This window comes from Rana temporaria, chromosome 12 (genome assembly GCF_905171775.1).
Source record: "Rana temporaria chromosome 12, aRanTem1.1, whole genome shotgun sequence".
Lineage (NCBI taxonomy): Eukaryota > Metazoa > Chordata > Amphibia > Anura > Ranidae > Rana > Rana temporaria.
In genome coordinates this window covers 88,506,694-88,526,481 of record NC_053500.1, presented here as the reverse complement: position 1 = coordinate 88,526,481, position 19,788 = coordinate 88,506,694, and the positions used below count along the sequence as shown (strand labels likewise).

At 47.0% G+C, this 19,788-nt stretch overlaps 1 pseudogene; it reads left to right on the top strand.

The window, feature by feature from the left end:
• The first annotated feature begins 3,506 nt into the window (after positions 1 to 3,506).
• LOC120918363 lies at positions 3,507 to 12,168 on the top strand (annotated as a pseudogene).
• Positions 12,169 to 19,788: the final 7,620 nt, after the last annotated feature.

Genomic DNA, 19,788 nt, shown 5'->3' with positions numbered 1-19,788 from the left:
GATGCTTTCCGTACCGTGCCAGATCAGGATATCCATAGCTACGCCCGGGTTAAAGAAGTGCTCCTAGCTCGTTATGCAGTAACCCCAGAGTCCCACCGACAGAAGTTCAGGGACTCACGCAAAACCACGAAAGACTCTTACGCGGAATGGGCATGCCAGTTGTCCCTGTCGGCCTCTAACTGGGTTAACAGCAGCCAGGTCACCACCGCAGAGGACATTTTGCAACTAATGCTCCTGGAGCAATTTTACAATCACATCCAGACGGATGTCAAAGATTGGGTGAGAGATCGCAGGCCCATGACTCTACCAGAGGCCGCGAAGTTGGCGGATGAATATGCGGATACTCGCAAGACGAACCAGGTCACACCACGGGTACAACCTCCACGACCAACGGCGCCCTCACACCCACCAGCCGCTAGATACCAACCTCCTAACAGACCGATGACATCTAGCCCTCGCTATCCAAGCCAGGAGGACAACGAACAACGCTGCTTCCGGTGCAAACAGTTGGGTCACTTCAAGCAGAATTGCCCCATGAGTGACAACACCAGGTCAAATTGGTCTCAACCTGGGTACCGCCCACCAGCAGCAGCCCATTGTGTAGACTCGGCTTGGGATCTCCAGGAGCTGGGTCCGGAAGAACCATCGGACACCGTTTACGAAGTCCTCACGGTACAATCTGGTATTACGGACAACAGGGAACACCATTGTCAGCTGGTCATGGGCGACAGCCATGAGACGGAGGGGCCCTGGAGGGAGCTGGGCAGAAAGAGGCACCGCCAGCTACCCCCCAAGAAGAAGAGGTCCTGGAAGCCGTATAACAAGCCGACCTGGGAGGAGAAGAAGCGACTGGAGGAGAGGGAGTCGCAGTGGGCATCCCAGATGCGGGCCGAGATGTTCACCAAGGGCCCACCGGTGGCCCCTTACACCACCACCCAGTTCCTGATGATGAAGGACCACGTGGAGAGCCTGCAGGACATGAGCAAGCAGGAGCTGATCCGTGAGTACATAGAGCTGGAGGAATGCATAAGCCGCATGGAGGAGGAGAACAACCACCTGAGGTCACAGCAGGCTGACCCCCCCAGGCTCCATGAACTGGAGATGGAGCTGGATAAGCTCCAAGAGGAGAACCGGCGGCTGCGGAGGGAGCAGGGGGTGGCTGATCTTATGGGGCTCTGATTCCCCTCCCCCCCCCCGGACTCTGAGCACCAGTGCTACAGCATTTCAACAAATATAACTTTTTCTTTTTATGAATCTCCTGTGATTGTCACTTCAGAGCCATAACCTGCCCCCTCCCATAGCAGGACACCTAGACGGCAGCGCACAGACCCATTCACTGTCTTCACACTGACTTCTGGTGACTTTGCAGATCGCACAAAGACTTTAGGACTGACCGGCGTGTGATCTGACGACCCGGTGACATACCCGAGTCTGAAGCAGTTGTCAAGGGAGGTCAGTCATGCCAAACGGAGTTAACCTCGGACTAAAAGCTCTGAACCCGTCAACCCTACTGGACCAGGGAAGGTCCAACCGGGTTTGCCGGAGCAGGGAGCAAAAGGGGGGCCATTGTGATACATTTGCCTATATGTCTCAGTTTACTGCTCCCTGCTAGCCATATGGGTAGAGGTAGAAAGGAATTTCATGTGCGATTCATTTCTCTGACAGGTTATTGAAGTGCTAATGTCCCCTCACTATTTCTAAAGGTTAATTGATCTATTGTGTTGTATGAAGAAGATCTGTCTTTACCCTTAAAAGATGTGTATTGTATCATCAGGCTAAATGATTAGAGAAGTAGTTAATTATTCTGATTGCTTCAGTGTATTAATTAACTCCACTGATGTCTTTATCTAAAGAAACGTGTCTGCATGGTCGGCTCAGACTTGTCTCCTATAATCTGTATGGGAAACCCCACTGTGTGAGGGGGGGGGGCGTTCCTAACAGGTTGTAACCACATATAAGCTGAGTTTTTGTGTCATTAAAGTGACTTGTTCTAGCAGTAAGCTTGGCATGTGTGGCTTTCTGGGCGATTCCAGGGATATCCCTCCTTGTGGAATATTGGGGTGATTTTCGTTATGGGAAGAAGGGAACGTTGACGGGGATATCATACCGATACCGTCACATATGGAAACGGCTGCCGCTGTCGGTAGCAGGACGCTGCAACTTAATAAAAATGATATGGCAGCCACAGATACTATATCTGCTCCATAACTCTCCGATCTGGTTAGGGCAAATGTGGTTAAAAAAAATAGAGATGCTATTCAGAGAACTAATATGGAGGGGTCAAGCCCGGATTAGCCTGCAAACATTACAACTGCCGGTAAAAGAGGGGGGCTTGGCGGTTCCACACCCTAGACTATACTTTGTGGCAGCCCAGCTGCAGCATCTTGCGGGTTGTGGAACCACGGAGCTAGATAACCCCAATAGCCGATTGCTGTTAGCAGGGAATCCCCATAGGTTACTCGTGGAAGCTTTAGAGGCAGATTTTTTTTTCTTATAAATGCCCGACTACAAAATTAGTGAGTAAAATATGGCAGACAGCAAAGGCTTTATTGGGGTATGCCGGGGTAACAGAATGTTCCCCTTTATGGAATAATAACAATTTACAGGAAGTGATGAATATAGAGAAACCAGTGGAATGGGAGAGACAGGGTATAACTCGGTTAATACACTTATTTGAGGGTGATACCATAAAACCATTTTCTGTATTGACAAGGGAATATAACATTCCAAATAAGACATTTTATAAATATCTCCAGATGCGCCATGCCATTCAATCACAATTTGCCTCACAGACACTTACACGGACCCAGATTCCCGCCCTCCTTAGATTAATTAAGGCAAGAACAGCGAAAGGCCTAATTTCAGTAATATACATCACTCTGGGGACTAAAGCAATAAGCCGAGCGGGCCCCAATAAGAGCAGAGAAGGATGGGAAAGGGACGTCGGGACAGTAACCCCTGAACAGTGGGACAAGATCCTGCATCGAGGAGTTTTGGTCTCAATAGCTCCAGCGCAGAGCCTGTCCCACTTGTTCCTATTGCACAGGGTGTATTATACTCCCCAAAATTGTTCACACTAGGGTGGAGGCAAAACAATGAATGCCCAAGATGTGGAGGTAAAGGAGATTTCCTACATATGGTTTGGAGGTGCCCAAAACTCTACAGCTATTGGGTGGAGATAACAGAGGATTAATAGGGTTTTTGGGTCTTCCCTCGACCCAGTGGCGCTGACCTGCCTGCTAGGATGCATGGAGGACAATCAAGTTCCACCTGGCAACCTGGAAGTAATATTAAGATGCCTTTTTCAGGCACGCAAGATAATAGCTCAAAAATGGCAAGCACATGCCCCCCCGTCTGTAGAAAATTGGGTAGCGACCATTAACTTAAACATTTTTAGCGAGAGAGTGTCCTTTACCAGACAAGGGAACTACGGGAAATTTGTGAAACTCTGGGGACCCTGGATGAGGGCGGTGGGAGATCCCTCATAGGGGGACCTAGTGGCGGAGATGCCCTTGTCCATTGGGATTTCACCTCCTCTGGCAATAGGGGATAACCACAGCCCAACTGCCCAACCGTTCATTAAAGGACAGTTTCCATGTGACTACTCCTGGGGAATAACAGATTCTATACTGAAGGCAGAGCTGGCTCCCTCCTCACCACAATTTGTAGATCGTAGATTATATGTGTGGAACATTACAGGCGATGGCTTCCTTCATGCAGTAAAAGGAGTGAAACTAAAGACTCGTTCACCTCAATGCACTGACTTTATCACCATCAAAAAGCATCTTGCCCTGCTGATCAACATGAAAGTCACCCATTATAGATTTGCCCTCAACTGGACTTTAATTCTGCCGAAAGGAGACCTGTCCACAGTTAACAGAGAAGTACTTAGGTATTACCGTTGCATGATAGATGAGGCATCCAAGCTTGGAATCAAGACCATGCTGACACTTTATTACCCAACTCATGGCTCTTTAAGTCTTCCAGGGCCATTATTAGAAAATGGAGGGTGGTTAAACAGGACAATTGTTCAAGCATTTGTTGATTACACAAATCTATGTTTCCAAGAACTTGGTGACTTGGTGAAGCAGTGGATCACAATCAATGAACCAAACCGGCTAAGCCATGGAAGTAGCAATAGGACTTACCAAGCTGTGCACAATGCTCTTATAGCCCATGCCACAGCATGGCGATTGTATGACAAGAAATACAGGCCTCTCCAACATGGCCACATATCATTGTCTCTGCACACTGACTGGGCTCAGCCGGCCAACCCTTTTCTCCAATCTCATGCTGCAGCAGCTGAGCGTTTTCTGCAGTTTGACATTGCCTGGATTGCTGAGCCAATCTTTGGCTCTGGTGACTATCCGCTGCTCATGAGACAATACATCCTTTCTAAGAACCAAAAGGGGACATCCAGGTCTTTCTTGCCCCACTTTACTGAAGATGACAGGAAATTGGTGAAAGGCTCTGCTGATTTTTTAGCCATAAACCATTTTACCACCAGGCTAGTGATCCATGAGCCAAAGAATGGACAGCAGGTTTGATGCCGACCGGGATGTTTACTTTCTTTCTGATGTTACAAGTCTCACTTCATCCAGTGGGCTAGCAGTAGCACCACATGGGATTAGAAGACTATTAACCACTTGACAACTGGGCACTTAAACCCACTTAATAACCAGACCAATTTTCAGCTTTCGGTGCTCTCACATTTTGAATGACAATAACTCAGTCATACAACACTGTAACCAAATTAAATTTTTGTCCTTTTTTTCCCCACAAATAGAGCTTTCTTTTGGTGGTATTTGATCACCTCTGCGGTTTTTATTTTTTTCGCTATAAATGAAAAAAGAACGAAAATGTTGTAAAAAAAAAGAATTTTTCTTCATTTCTATTATAAAATTTTGCAAAAAATGAATTTTTCTTCATAAATTTGGCCTAAAATGTATACTGCTACATATCTTTGGTTAAAAAAAAAAATGGATATTATTTAGTCTGGGTGAAAGTTATAAGGTCTACAAGCTATGGTACCAATTACTGAAAATTGATCACATCTGATGTACTGACAGCCTCTCTCATTTCTTGAGACCCTAACATGCCAGAAAAGTACAAATACCCCCTAAATGACCCCTTTTTGGAAAGAAGACATTCCAAGGTATTTAGAAAGAGGCATGGTGAGTTTTTTGAAGTTGTCATTTTTTCCCACAATTCTTTGCAAAATCAAGGTTTTTTTTATTTTTATTTTTTTTCCACAAAAGTTTCATATTAGCAGGTTATTTCTCACACACAGCATATGCATACCACAAATTACACCCCAAAACACATTCTGCTATTCCTCCCGAGTATGCCGATACCACATGTGTGAGACTTTTACACAGCGTGGCCACATACGGAGGCCCGACATGCAGGGAGCACCATCAGGCGTTCTGGAGCACCCAGACCAGTTCTGACATTTCTCTCCTACATGTAAAAATCATCATTTATTTGCTAGAAAATTACATAGAACCCCAAAACATTATATATGCTTTTTTAGCAAAGACCCTAGAGAATACAATGGCGGTCGTTGCAACTTTTTATCGCGCATGGTATTTGCACAGCAATTTTTCGAAAGCATTTTTTTGGGAAATAAAACAGTTTTGTGCTTTGTAAAAAAAAAAAAAAACATTAAAGTTAGCCCAATGTTTTTGCATAATATGAAAGATGAAGTTACGCCGAGTAAACAGATACCCAACATGTCACCCTTCAATATTGCACACGCTTGTGGAATGGCGCCAAACTTCGCTACTTAAAAATCCCCATAGGTGACGTTTTAAATGTTTTTACTGGTTACATGTTTTTAGTTACAGAGGAGGTCTGGGGCCAAAATGATTGCTCTCGCTCTAACGTTCGCAGCGATACCCCACATGTGTGGTTTGAACACCGTTTTCATATGTGGGCGGGACTTACGTACACATTCGCTTCTGTATACGAGCACGCGGGAACAGGGGCGCTTTAAATATTTATTTTTTATTTTTATTGTTCATTTTACTTTATTTATTTTAGTTTGACACGTTTTTCCCCAAAAATAAATGTTTTGATCACTTTTATTCCAATTACAAGGAATGGAAACATCCCTTGTAATAGGAATATAGCATGACAGGTCCTCTTTACAGTGAGATATGGGGTCAATAAGACCCCACATCTCACCTCTAGGCTGGGAAGCCTGAAAAAAAACAAGAAAAAAAACGATCCTGGCTTCGATCGCAGCGGTCAGAAGTCAGAAGAAGCACCGGAGGGCGAAGGGAGTGGGGACGTCCCTTTTTGCCTCCCGTAAGAACGATCAAGAGGCGGAACAGCCGCCATGATCTTTCTTATGGTGTAGAGAATCGCCGGCTGAAAAAAATGATATCTGAATGATGCCTGTAGCTGCAGGCATCATTTAGATATCCCTGCACAAAGTCAAGGACCTCATATGACATGGGCGGGAAGTGGTTAAAACACATTTTTTTCCCCAGAGTATTTTCTGGGTATTGCAGAGTATTGGCCGTGGTATTACAAAGTATTGGCCGGGGTATTGCAGAGTATGGTGCGGGGGTATTGCAGAGTATTGGTGCAAGGGTATTGCAGAGTATTGTGTGGGGGGTATTGCAGAGTATTATGCGGGGGGTATTGCAGAGTATTGTTCGGGGGGTATTGCAGAGTATTGTGCGGGGGGTATTGCAGAGTATTGTGCGGGGGGTATTGCAGAGTATTGTGCGGGGGGTATTGCAGAGTATTGTGCGGGGGGTATTGCAGAGTATTGTGCTTGGGTACTGCACAGTATTGCGCGGGGGGTATTGCAGAGTACTGGCAGGGGGTACTGCAGAGTACTGGCAGGGGGTACTGCAGAGTATTGCGCGGGGGTATTGCAGAGTATCGCGCAAGGGGTACTGCAGAGTATCGCGCAAGGGGTACTGCAGAGTATCGCGCAAGGGGTACTGCAGAGTATTGCGCGGGGGTATTGCAGAGTATTGCGCGGGGGTATTGCAGAGTATTGCGCGGGGGTATTGCAGAGTATTGTGTGGGGGGTATTGCAGTGTATTGTGTGGGGGGTATTGCAGAGTATTGTGCGGGGGTATTGCAGAGTATTGCGCGGGGGTATTGCAGAGTATTGCGCGGGGGTATTGCAGAGTATTGGTGCGGGGGTATTGCAGTGTATTGTGTGGGGGGTATTGCAGAGTATTGAGCGGGGGTATTGCAGAGTATTGAGCGGGGGTATTGCAGAGTATTGCGCGGGGGTTTTGCAGAGTATTGCGCGGGGGTTTTGCAGAGTATTGCGCGGGGGTTTTGCAGAGTATTGCGCGGGGGTTTTGCAGAGTATTGCGCGGGGGTTTTGCAGAGTATTGCGCGGGGAAGGCAGAGCATTGCAGAGTATTGCGCAGGGAAGGCAGAGTATTGCAGGGGTTAATGCAGGGATGGCTGAGCAGGGATGGATGGATCTGTGACTGCAATAGTCACAGATCCATCCCACACTGCTGCTGCCATCCGCGCTCTCCTCTCACACTGTACCGATCGGTACAGCGAGAGGAGGGAGGAACCGGCGTCATCAAATGACGCCGGTTTGTTTACCTGTGATCGCGCCGTCATTGGACGGCGCGATCACATGGTAAAAGACCGCTGTTGTCGGTCAGTTACCGAGATCTGATAGATCGATAGATAGACCCGGCGCGCACATAATTTTCTGTGTGCGCGCCCGAGGCGGCGCGCATTACTGCTTCTGCTGGGCGCCGTTTCAGAACGGCGACCCCCAGTTAAGCAACCACCTTGCCGCCGTTTTTGGACGGCGGCTGGTGGTTAACTGGTTAAACTGGTTAAAAACGAATTATGGAAACCTGCCCATTTATATTACAGCAAATGGAATAGATGACAAAGCTTCAGACAATGATGAACTTAGAATGTATTATTTACAACAATACAACAGACAGTTGTTACAAGCCTACCTACAAGATAACATCAACCTCAAAGGATACTACGCTTTTAAACTAACCGATAAAACAAAACCACAGTACGGATACTACAGCTCTGCCATTTACAACATGAAAGCCAAGGCTTCTGTACACAAATACACTACAATCATTACTGCAAATGGCTTCCCAGCTGACCAAGTGGAGAACCCATGCAGAACAACAATCGAAGAGGACTCATGTCACTTCTGTACATTTGTCCAGCAGAGAAAACCCCTTATATTCTTCAGCTTTTGTCTTTTCTTCACTTCAGTTCTTTTTAGGGTTGTCCCGATACCACTTTTTTGACACCGAGTACGAGTACCGATACTTTTTTTTAAGTACTCGCCGATACCGATTACCGATACCTATCACCTAGGAAGAGAAGGTAAAGGGGTGGTTTGGGGGAGTTGGATGAGGCTGGGGTGAAGATGTACTGACTGGTAGACTGAATGACTGGTCGACTGTAGCAGGGCAGACTGGGAGAGCGTGGCAGGGCAGACTGGCAGAGCGTGGCAGGGCAGACTGGCAGAGTGTGGCAGGGCAGACTGGCAGAGTGTGGCAGGGCAGACTGGCAGAGTGTGGCAGGGCAGACTGGCAGAGTGTGGCAGGGCAGACTGGCAGAGTGTGGCAGGGCAGACTGGCAGAGTGTGGCAGGGCAGACTGGCAGAGTGTGGCAGGGCAGACTGGGAGAGTGTAGATGGGCAGACTGGGAGAGTGTAGATGGGCAGACTGGGAGAGTGTAGATGGGCAGACTGGGAGAGTGTAGATGGGCAGACTGGCAGAGTGTAGATGGGCAGACTGGCAGAGTGTAGATGGGCAGACTGGGAGAGTGTAGATGGGCAGACTGGGAGAGTGTAGATGGGCAGACTGGGAGAGTGTAGATGGGCAGACTGGGAGAGTGTAGATGGGCAGACTGGGAGAGTGTAGATGGGCAGACTGGGAGAGTGTAGATGGGCAGACTGGGAGAGTGTAGATGGGCAGACTGGGAGAGTGTAGATGGGCAGACTGGGAGAGTGTAGATGGGCAGACTGGGAGAGTGTGGTAGGGCAGACTGGGAGAGTGTAGATGGGCAGACTGGGAGAGTGTAGATGGGCAGACTGGGAGAGTGTAGATGGGCAGACTGGGAGAGTGTAGATGGGCAGACTGGGAGAGTGTAGATGGGCAGACTGGGAGAGTGTAGCAGGGCAGACTGGGAGAGTGTAGCAGGGCAGACTGGAAGAGTGTGGCAGGGCAGACTGGGAGAGTGTGGCAGGGCAGACTGGGAGAGTGTGGCAGGGCAGACTGGCAGAGTGTGGCAGGGCAGACTGGCAGAGTGTGGCAGGGCAGACTGGCAGAGTGTGGATTGGCAGGCTGGCAGAGTGTGGCAGGGCAGACTGGGAGAGTGTGGCAGGGCAGACTGGGAGAGTGTGGCAGGGCAGACTGGCAGAGTGTGGCAGGGCAGACTGGCAGAGTGTGGCAGGGCAGACTGGCAGAGTGTGGCAGGGCAGACTGGCAGAGTGTGGCAGGGCAGACTGGCAGAGTGTGGCAGGGCAGACTGGCAGAGTGTGGCAGGGCAGACTGGCAGAGTGTGGCAGGGCAGACTGGCAGAGTGTGGCAGGGCAGACTGGCAGAGTGTGGCAGGGCAGACTGGGAGAGTGTGGCAGGGCAGACTGGGAGAGTGTAGATGGGCAGACTGGGAGAGTGTAGATGGGCAGACTGGGAGAGTGTGGTAGGGCAGACAGGGAGAGTGTAGATGGGCAGACTGGGAGAGTGTAGATGGGCAGACTGGGAGAGTGTAGATGGGCAGACTGGCAGAGTGTAGATGGGCAGACTGGCAGAGTGTAGATGGGCAGACTGGGAGAGTGTAGATGGGCAGACTGGGAGAGTGTAGATGGGCAGACTGGGAGAGTGTAGATGGGCAGACTGGGAGAGTGTGGTAGGGCAGACTGGGAGAGTGTGGTAGGGCAGACTGGGAGAGTGTGGTAGGGCAGACTGGGAGAGTGTAGATGGGCAGACTGGGAGAGTGTAGATGGGCAGACTGGGAGAGTGTAGATGGGCAGACTGGGAGAGTGTAGATGGGCAGACTGGGAGAGTGTAGATGGGCAGACTGGGAGAGTGTAGCAGGGCAGACTGGGAGAGTGTAGCAGGGCAGACTGGGAGAGTGTAGATGGGCAGACTGGCAGAGTGTGGCAGGGCAGACTGGCAGAGTGTGGCAGGGCAGACTGGCAGAGTGTGGATTGGCAGGCTGGCAGAGTGTAGATGGGCAGACTGGGAGAGTGTGGCTGGGCAGACTGGGAGAGTGTGGCTGGGCAGACTGGGAGAGTGTAGATGGGCAGACTGGGAGAGTGTAGATGGGCAGACTGGGAGAGTGTAGATGGGCAGACTGGGAGAGTGTAGATGGGCAGACTGGGAGAGTGTAGATGGGCAGACTGGGAGAGTGTGGCTGGGCAGACTGGGAGAGTGTGGCTGGGCAGACTGGGAGAGTGTGGCTGGGCAGACTGGGAGAGTGTGGCTGGGCAGACTGGGAGAGTGTGGCTGGGCAGACTGGGAGAGTGTGGCTGGGCAGACTGGGAGAGTGTGGCTGGGCAGACTGGGAGAGTGTGGCTGGGCAGACTGGGAGAGTGTGGCTGGGCAGACTGGGAGAGTGTGGCAGGGCAGACTGGGAGAGTGTGGCAGGGCAGACTGGGAGAGTGTGGCAGGGCAGACTGGGAGAGTGTGGCAGGGCAGACTGGGAGAGTGTGGCTGGGCAGACTGGGAGAGTGTGGCTGGGCAGACTGGGAGAGTGTGGCTGGGCAGACTGGGAGTGTGGCTGGGCAGACTGGGAGAGTGTGGCTGGGCAGACTGGGAGAGTGTGGATGGGCAGACTGGGAGAGTGTGGCTGGGCAGACTGGGAGAGTGTGTCTGGGCAGACTGGGAGAGTGTGGCTGGGCAGACTGGGAGAGTGTGGCTGGGCAGACAGAGAGTGTGGCTGGGCAGACTGGTAACTGAGAGGAAAAAAAAAGGAGGGCTCATAAAGTGGGGAGGGGAGACACAATCCTGGCTACTGCTCTCTATTCAAATAAAACAAAACAAAATGTATGGCTGCTACTTAAATAAACATGATTGAACATATTCATCTGGTGCAAACACCCAGTGTATGTTTCCCACCAAAAATAAGTATACAATATATGTGCTGTGCTGCTGTGTCAAATTCTAATTACATAGTTTTAAATAACAAAACGACTGGCAAAGAAAAGTGAATCTAATCTAATCACACACTGACCTGCTGCAGTGGTGCTGGCCGTGTGTCTGTGCCTCTGCTTGCTGGAGAGGCTGGAGAGGGGGGGGAGAGGGGGGGGGCTCCACCAGGCTAAGTACGAACACACAGGGCATGGGGAGAAGCCTCACTGTGTGCAGAGCATGCAGCTGCCAGGGAAAAGTTAGATCTGTGCGGAGGTCACACAGGACTCACTCCTGCTCACTGGACAGAAATAGCAGAGCAGAGCTGAATGTGAGAGCTGCACCCGGCAGAAGACAGTGGAATGGGGGGAGCTGGGCTTGCTTACCTCTGCAGGAAGTTTCCACAGACATGCGGTCCCGAGCCTGGTGATAGCTGGTGAGAGGGGAGGAGGAGGTGGGGAGAGAAGGACACGTGATTGGTTGTTAAGGAAGCAGTCGGCCCCGTTCCTTAACAACCAGTAATTGGCAGCATTTTTTCTTTACTTTTCAGCTGTTGGCAGGGAATTCCTGCTGACAGCTGAAAGTACAGAGCCCGAAGGTATCGGTTTTTGGTATCGGGGCATTTGCACAAGTACAGATACTCTTGCAAATGCTTAGTATCGGCACCGATACCAGTATCGGTATCGGGACAACCCTAGTTCTTTTATTAACTGTTACAGTAATAAGAAAATATAAGAAAAAGAGAAGAAAACTTCACACAATCAAGCACCAACACAACGCCTGCTTGCTTATTAAAAAGAAAGGTGGTTTCAGCCAGTGCTGAGAGAGATTGCACACTCTTCATTACAGTTCACTCCATTTGTTCTCCTAACACTGAAGACCGATGAACTCCCATGTGTATGTGAGCTTGTTTACACTGGGGACACATCTAGTGACTATGTTGTGTCTATCACATGCCGTGCCTGCACAGGTGTGTGTCGTTTTCCAAAATGCAGGACTTATTTGGATTCTAATTTATAAAATTCATTGCTGTTGTAATATTGTTTCCTTATTTAAAATGCAAAAAGCTACCTACAGTAGTTAAAAAAAAGTTTTTCCTATGTCAAGCAATAAAATAACACTTTATTTCTGAAAAAAAAAAAAAAAAAAAAAAATTTGTTTCATAGGACCGGCGCTCCGCGGACTAGGCCGAAGCCGCGGCCTCGCCTAAAACATCCTGCCCACCTTCCAAGCCAGGACGCCCGTGATGTCCAGTAATTGAGGCCGAGGCTTTGCGGCCTTGTGAAGTCCCCAGCTCTTCCTTGTGTGAGCTGGTGCCATCTGGTGGTGGCCGTTGGTATTACAAGTTAAGCATTACAAGTTAAACAGCAATTCTAATGTAATTTTTCACTATTTTCACTGCCATCTTCTTCCCTCTAATTAGAACCCCCAAACATTATATATATTTTTTATCCTAACACCCTAGAGAATAAAATGGCGATCGTTGCAATACTTTGTCGCGCCGTATTTGCGCAGCGGTCTTACAAGCGCACTTTTTTGGGAAAAAATTACACTTTTTTTAATAAAGAAAAAAAAAAAAAAAAAAGACTACAGTAAAGTTATCCCCATTTTTTTAATATTATGAAAGATAATGTTACGCCGAGTAAATTCATACCCAACATGTCACGCTTCAAAATTGCATCCGCTCGTGGAATGCCGACAAACTTTTACCCTTTAAAATCTTCATAGGTGACGTTTAAAAAAAATCTACAGGTTGCATGTTTTGAGTTACAGAGGAGGTCTAGGGCTAGAATTATTGCTCTCACTCTACCAATCGCGGCGATACCTCACATGTGTGGTTTGAACACCGTTTACATATGCAGGCGCTGCTCACGTATGTGTTCGCTTCTGCACGCAAGCTCGTCGGGACGGGGTGCGTTTTCTGGCTCCTAACTTTTAGCTGGCTCCTAGATTCCAAGCAAATTTGTCAAACCCTGACATAAGGAAACTAAGGACCCACAATTATGTTCATCATATAGGCCAATAGTACTATTAAATATAGATTTGAAAATATTGACAAAGATATTAACACTAAGATTACAACCCCTGCTTAGAAATATAATAGGTTCGGATCAGACAGGATTCATGCCACAGAGAACAGATATTAATTTACGTAGGCTATATACAAATATACATACTCACCATTTGCAAGAGGGATCTAGGACAGTGGCCTCTCTAGATATAGAGAAGGCCTTCGATACAATCGAATGGCCTTTTCTGTGGGAAATACTTAGAAGGATGGGATTCCCATTAGTATTCATTAAGTGGATCCAAATAATCTATGGGGGACCCATGTCAGCAGTCAAGTTGAGAGGAAAATGATCATCCTTTTTCCGGTTATACAGAGGTACGAGGCAGGGTTGCCCTGTTTCTCCAGCGCTCTTCGCAATAGCAATAGAGCCAGTGGCAGAGGCTCTTAGGGCTACATGGGTATGATTCGGCTATCATGTTAGAAGCAGCAGTGGTCCAATCGGTAGAGGGACTTCGAGTGGGGGGGCTGGAGAAGAGAGTGGCCCTGCAGGTCAGTCCTTTGAGGGAGCTTTAGAGCTGTTAAATGACTTTTCAGCATTTACAGGGCTTAAAGTAAATTGGGGTAAATCCCTATTATTTCCTATCGATCAAGGAGCACAGGAAACCACTGCCCCGAATTTACCCTTGAAATGGGTAACGGAATTTAAATACCTGGGTATAATAAACTCTAGACAGGTTGAGGAATTCCGAAGGTTGAATCTAGATCCAGTGGTACAGGAGCTTGGGAAGAAACTAAAGATATGGGCGACACTGACTGTCGTTATTAGGAAGTGTAAATCTGGTAAAAATGAAGATTCTTCCTAGGTTTTTGTATATATTCAGGAATTCGCCACAGTGTGTTTTTTTACACAGCTACATGGAATGCTCTCTACATTTATATGGGCAAATAAACCAGCTAGAATTAAATTAAGTACACTTATGAGACCAGAGGTACAGGGAGGGTTGGCCTTTCCAGATTTTTATAATTATATAGCTACACAATTAGTGACGGCGGGGAGATGGTTGAACCCGGATGGGTATGATTCGGCTACCATGTTAGAAGCAGCAGTGGTCCAATCAGTAGAGGCATTACAGGGACTGTTGTATAGAGGGATCAAAACAAGACGAGATCTAACCCCTGCAATGAGAACAATTAAAATATGGAAAGCTATAGGAATATGGAAAACTATGGAAAAATATGGAAAACTATAGGAAGAGAAGGAGATTCAAAAACTAACACTTGTCTGACGAAGAGGTCCTGTGCGACTTCGAAACGTTGCTTTTTTGTGAGGCCCCATACACACGATAGAATCCATGCGCTTGAATTTATCCGCGGATCGTTTTTCAGCGGATCGGCGGATTTATCTGTTGATCCGCTGTCACGTACACACTAGCGTATAAAAATCCCCGCGAACCAGAACGTATGCAGCGTAAACCACGTAAGACGTCACTATAAAGGGGAAGACCAAAGTCAACGGCGCCGCCCTCTGTTCCGCTTTTGCTAGTTCCGTGTGACCGCGTGCTAGTGAAGGTTTGGTTAGAGCCGATTCGTGCTTTTCAGTCTCCGTGTTTTGACAGGTGGTATTCTTGGGTTCAGTGCGTGTGCTTGCGGGTTTGCAGTTGGCATTCGGGCACAGGCTTTCAGCACGTTTCCGCGTACTGTGCGCTCGTATCTGTGTGTCGTGCGGGCTTAGCAGGTTGTGCTGGATTTGGGGGTGCTTCTGTTGGAGTGTGTTCTTGACTGACCAGCCTGTCGGTTTGAATCCATGATGGAGCAGCATCGTCGATTCTCGCGAATTGGTGGTGTTTATGGGTTTGCTTATGGACAGGCTCAGCGAATCAGTTGTTTGGGCAGGAACACTGGGAGGAGGCGTTTCTGGACCAAGAATTGGTTGCGCCAGCGTGACCATTTTTCACATATGCCTCTGCTTAGGGAACTCCAGGAGAATAATCCTGATGATTTCAGGAATTTTCTCCGCATGACGGACCCCGTATTCAACCGTCTGCTGGAACTTCTGTCCCCCTATATCACGAGGCAGGACACTGTGATGCGGGAATCCATCACGGCCGAGCAGAGGCTTATTGCCACGTTGCGGTACCTGGCGACTGGGAGGAGCCTGCAGGACCTCAAGTTCTCCACAGGCATCTCTCCGCAGTCACTTGGGGTCATCATACCGGAGACGTGTACTGCCATCATACATGTTCTGCAGGAGGAGTATATTAAGGTAAGTTCCCTAATTTTAACATCACCATGTTTTTTTTTTAAATGTGTGATAAAGTCTAATTTATTTTTCTTCCATAATAACCATGAGATTTGAATCTGCTGTGTGTGGGATGTTCCCTTTTCTCCCCATGCATGTTGTTAACCTTAAAAAAAATTTATTTGGGCCTACCTGCATATTTTGTCCTTACCCACCATAAACCTGTCCAGCATGCTTTGCTAGGCCCAAACACACCTAGCCAATTTTTGCATTTGTGGCTAATCAATTGTAGCTCTGCCCCCCCCCCTCCTCCCCCCTGAAATTAGTTTATTGCTCTATCATCAGAGGGATGTGGAGTCTGATAATTAAGTGGGCCTATATTGTTTTAACTAAATACTCACTTCACAATGATGTTATGAAATTAGAATCCTGTTTTTGAAGTTGCACAATGTGATGGTTTTTGTATTGTGATTGCAATGTTTATCTGATAAATTACTTAACATTTTTTTTTGGTTTGTCCCCACAGCTACCCTCCACACCACAGGAATGGCAGTCTGTGGCTTCCCAATTTGCCCAGCGTTGTGATTTTCCGAACTGCGGTGGAGCAATAGATGGGAAACACGTCCGCATTGTGCCCCCACCCCACTCGGGGTCCGACTATTTTAACTACAAGGGTTTTCATAGTATCGTGTTGATGGCGGTGGTGTCGGCACAGTATGAGTTTCTCTATGTGGACGTGGGGAAGAACGGCCGGCTGTCAGATGGGGGAGTGTTCTCACGGACTGAATTCTACGATCGTCTACAAACTGGTGGTCTGGCATTGCCACCAGATGAAGATAATGTGGAAGGACTTCCGTTTGTGTTCCTAGCGGACGAAGCTTTCGGGCTTGGACCTAACCTAATGCGGCCTTTTCCCCAGAGGACCCTCACCTACGAGAGGAGGGTGTTCAATTATCGGTTGTCCAGAGCTCGGAGGGTAGTCGAGAATGCCTTTGGGATTCTCTCCAACCGGTTCCGCCTGTTCCTGACAGCTATACATCTGGCGGAATATAAATTGAACACCATTGTATTTGCCTGCTGCATTTTGCACAACTTTTTACGCAGGCATTCCCAGACGTACCTACCCGACAGCGTTTCTGAGGCAAGACTACTCTCAGATCCTCTCCCTGGGCTGGTCACTGGTCGCGCTGGCTTGGCCCCCCAATCAGCTCGTGAGGTACGCAACAAATATGTTGAGTACTTCATGGGTCGGGGGGCCATTGCTATGCCAGATGATATTACTTTCTAATTCGGCCCCCAAAAGAAAGGAATATTCACAGAAATAATAAATAATTAGACCATTGGACTTTATACAGTTGTTTGTCATTACTGCTTTTTCTCGTTTTATCTGTCTTCCTGGTTCTCAAAAAAAATAGTTCACTTCTAGTGCCAAATGTAGGGTTCAGGTTTTAGTAAATAAACACAATTGTACATTATTCACTCATCTACAAACTGGGTATCCAGCATATAAAAGAAGAAAGCCACTCATTGTTTGTTTTTTGGACAATCTTTTTTTATTTTCAGCTTTTTCATTTTCCTTGCTGACTCAATCAAATGTTTCTTAACAAACATGTCAACTTTGATTATTTGCCTAGATTTTTTTTCTTTTTATATTTTTGAGTTCTCGAATTCTTGGAGTTTTAACAATCATTATTCTCCTATATTTTTGGAGTTCACCAATGTATTTAAAATTGACATTTTTCCCACAACTAGAATATTTCACAATAGTAAACAGAACACAATTTTTGTGTGTGAAATTTTTTAGAAACAAATTTTTGTTTTTTTTTCTGGGAAAATAATTCAAATCTTCCACAAACATTTGTGTTTACATTTTTACTGTAATTCAAAAAATCAAAAAAAAATTTATTTTTTCTTTGATTTTAATTTTATTTTTTTTTTTTTATTTTTTTTACTTTTTCGGCTTTAAGATTGAAGCCTTTATTTTTTAAAAAACATATAAAATGTGTAAAACATGTAAAAGACAAAAATGTTTCACTTGTACATCCCAGTCATGGTGTGAGTTCACACCTGAACACGCCAAAATTTGAAGATGCACACACCAATGGACAAATGTCAGTTCTACAACATCTAAACAACAACAAAGGGCGAAATGTGCTATCTGCCATCATGAGTGATCAATGTCTGTGTTATGTGGGAGCAAACCCTTCCTCCAAAACTACTTGAGAATGGAGGAGGGGGTTGTACCCACAAAGCACAGATAATCCAGATTCTGTGATGGCAGATAGCACATGTTGCCACACTGTGTGTGTGCATCTTCAAATTTTGGCGTATTGCTGACTAAAAAAATAAAACAGGTTGGGGGATGGGCGGGTGGGGGGGGGCGGTCAGTCTTTGACCCGGCCCATCATGTCAATGATGTTTTTATATTTCAGTTCTATGGCACTCATTTGTTGGCGCATAGTTTCCAGCTCGGTGCAGCACTCTAAAAAGTATGATTTAACATTTTGTTCCATGAGATGCAATCTTTGGCGCATGTTGTCCATCTCACTGCTGCACTCCATCACTTGCTGTATTATGATTCCAGCACTGGCGGCAGAAAAATGATGACCAACATCTTCATCCCCTACAAAATGAAGCCAAAGAAATACAATGTCAGAAAAAGCCTGTCTAGATCTATATAGGGTTGCCACCTCATCCCTTTAAACCACAACACATATTAATTTTACATGTTCTGTGGCTGATTAAGGTGGTAATTAAACTCATCTGGTGCCATATCAGCATTACACTAGCCACAGAACATGTGTAATCCATATGTGTTTGTGAATAAAGGGATGAGGTGGCAAGCCTATCTACATCTGTTTTTCCATATCAAGCTGGTGTGACACTGACCTGATGGTGTGCTCCTTCCAACCTCCACATCTTCGACATCTTGAATCACTCCTCCTTCTTGCACCACTTCCCCATCATCCTCCACGACTCCTCCTTCCATCAATCCACCATCTTCTAAATTGTTAAAATCATCCTCATCAAATTCCCCTTCCTCATCCACAAGTACCAGATCCAAGATGACTCCATCCTCCTCTCTTCCTTGCACATCCTCCTCCTCCTCCACATCCTCCTCTCTTCCTTGCATATCCTCCTCCACATCCTCCTCTCTTCCTTCCACATCCTCCTCCTCCACATCCTCCTCTCTTCCTTCCACATCCTCCTCTCTTCCTTCCACATCCTCCTCCTCCTCCACATGGCGAGATGTTTGATGTTGGCCTTGTCTGGCCCTCTCAGCCTCCTCAAACTGCAGGCGTCTTCTTTCCCCTTAAAAAAACAATGACAAAAAGGTATACTCATCAACACACAGATATTGTAGAGCAGAAATCGCATACATTGCTTTATTAAGGAAGAGGCTTTTTTTTGGGGATAAATTGGGTCTTCTCCCCCCCACTTCTACATTTTGGATGACTTCTATGGCAAGCTCTGATTCGGGCCCTTTTTGGCAAAGTGACACACATGGATGTCCCCCCCTTAAATTTTAACACGGACACCATACAAATTTCAATCATAATATTTAGGTGGAGACACAGGTGCTCTGGATTTCAGATATGAAAACACCAGCTTAGTAGCACTGTTGGCATTACACAGTCTTGGATTTGCATTTTCAACAACTCTATTTGTACACAATGTTTACAAACCATGTTTTTGGCCAGAGAGGCATGTCCAGGTGTTTTGTTCCTGGGCTAACATCGTATTTGGGAGAAATAAGCTGATCTCAAAGATGTTTACTATTAACAGTCGTTGCCCATGAAAAATGTTGGAGAACAACACCTTCTATTTCAACATGAGCTCAGAAGTACAACCAGGCCAAGGAGACAGATGTAGAAATGTACCTGACCAAGCTAAAATTCAAAAAAGGTTCCCCCCCCCCCCCAACTAATATAATTAACTTACTTTTCTTTAAGATTTTTTTGATCCTCTTGTACTGATGTGGCTCCCTCAGTTTCAAATCAGACCACCGCTTCCGTAGCTGCTCCTTGGACCGGGTGATCCCAAACATTCTCTTCATTTTTCTTGCCACCTTCTCCATTATTTTCCCCTTTCTGCGGTTGGGGGTCTTGTATGGCCCATATTTGCCATCATAGTCCTTCCTCCGCATTATATCCACCAGCTCTATCATTTCCTCAAAAGCCATATTAGTGGCCTTATACCGTTTGGGACGGGATCGGGACGTTCCTGCCTCTCTCCCCTCACTTCTGGCCTGAGAGCTCCGTGCATGGTCGCCTGTCATCGCCATCTTTCATCCCCACAGAGATTAGGGGCGTGGAAACCAGGAAATGTCCCGTCATGGGCGTGTACGAGGGCGGCGGTTCATGCATACGCGGAGTGTAGAGAATGAATAAAACGTAATTACGTAGGTTACGCGGAGATTCTTCGCTCGTTTCACA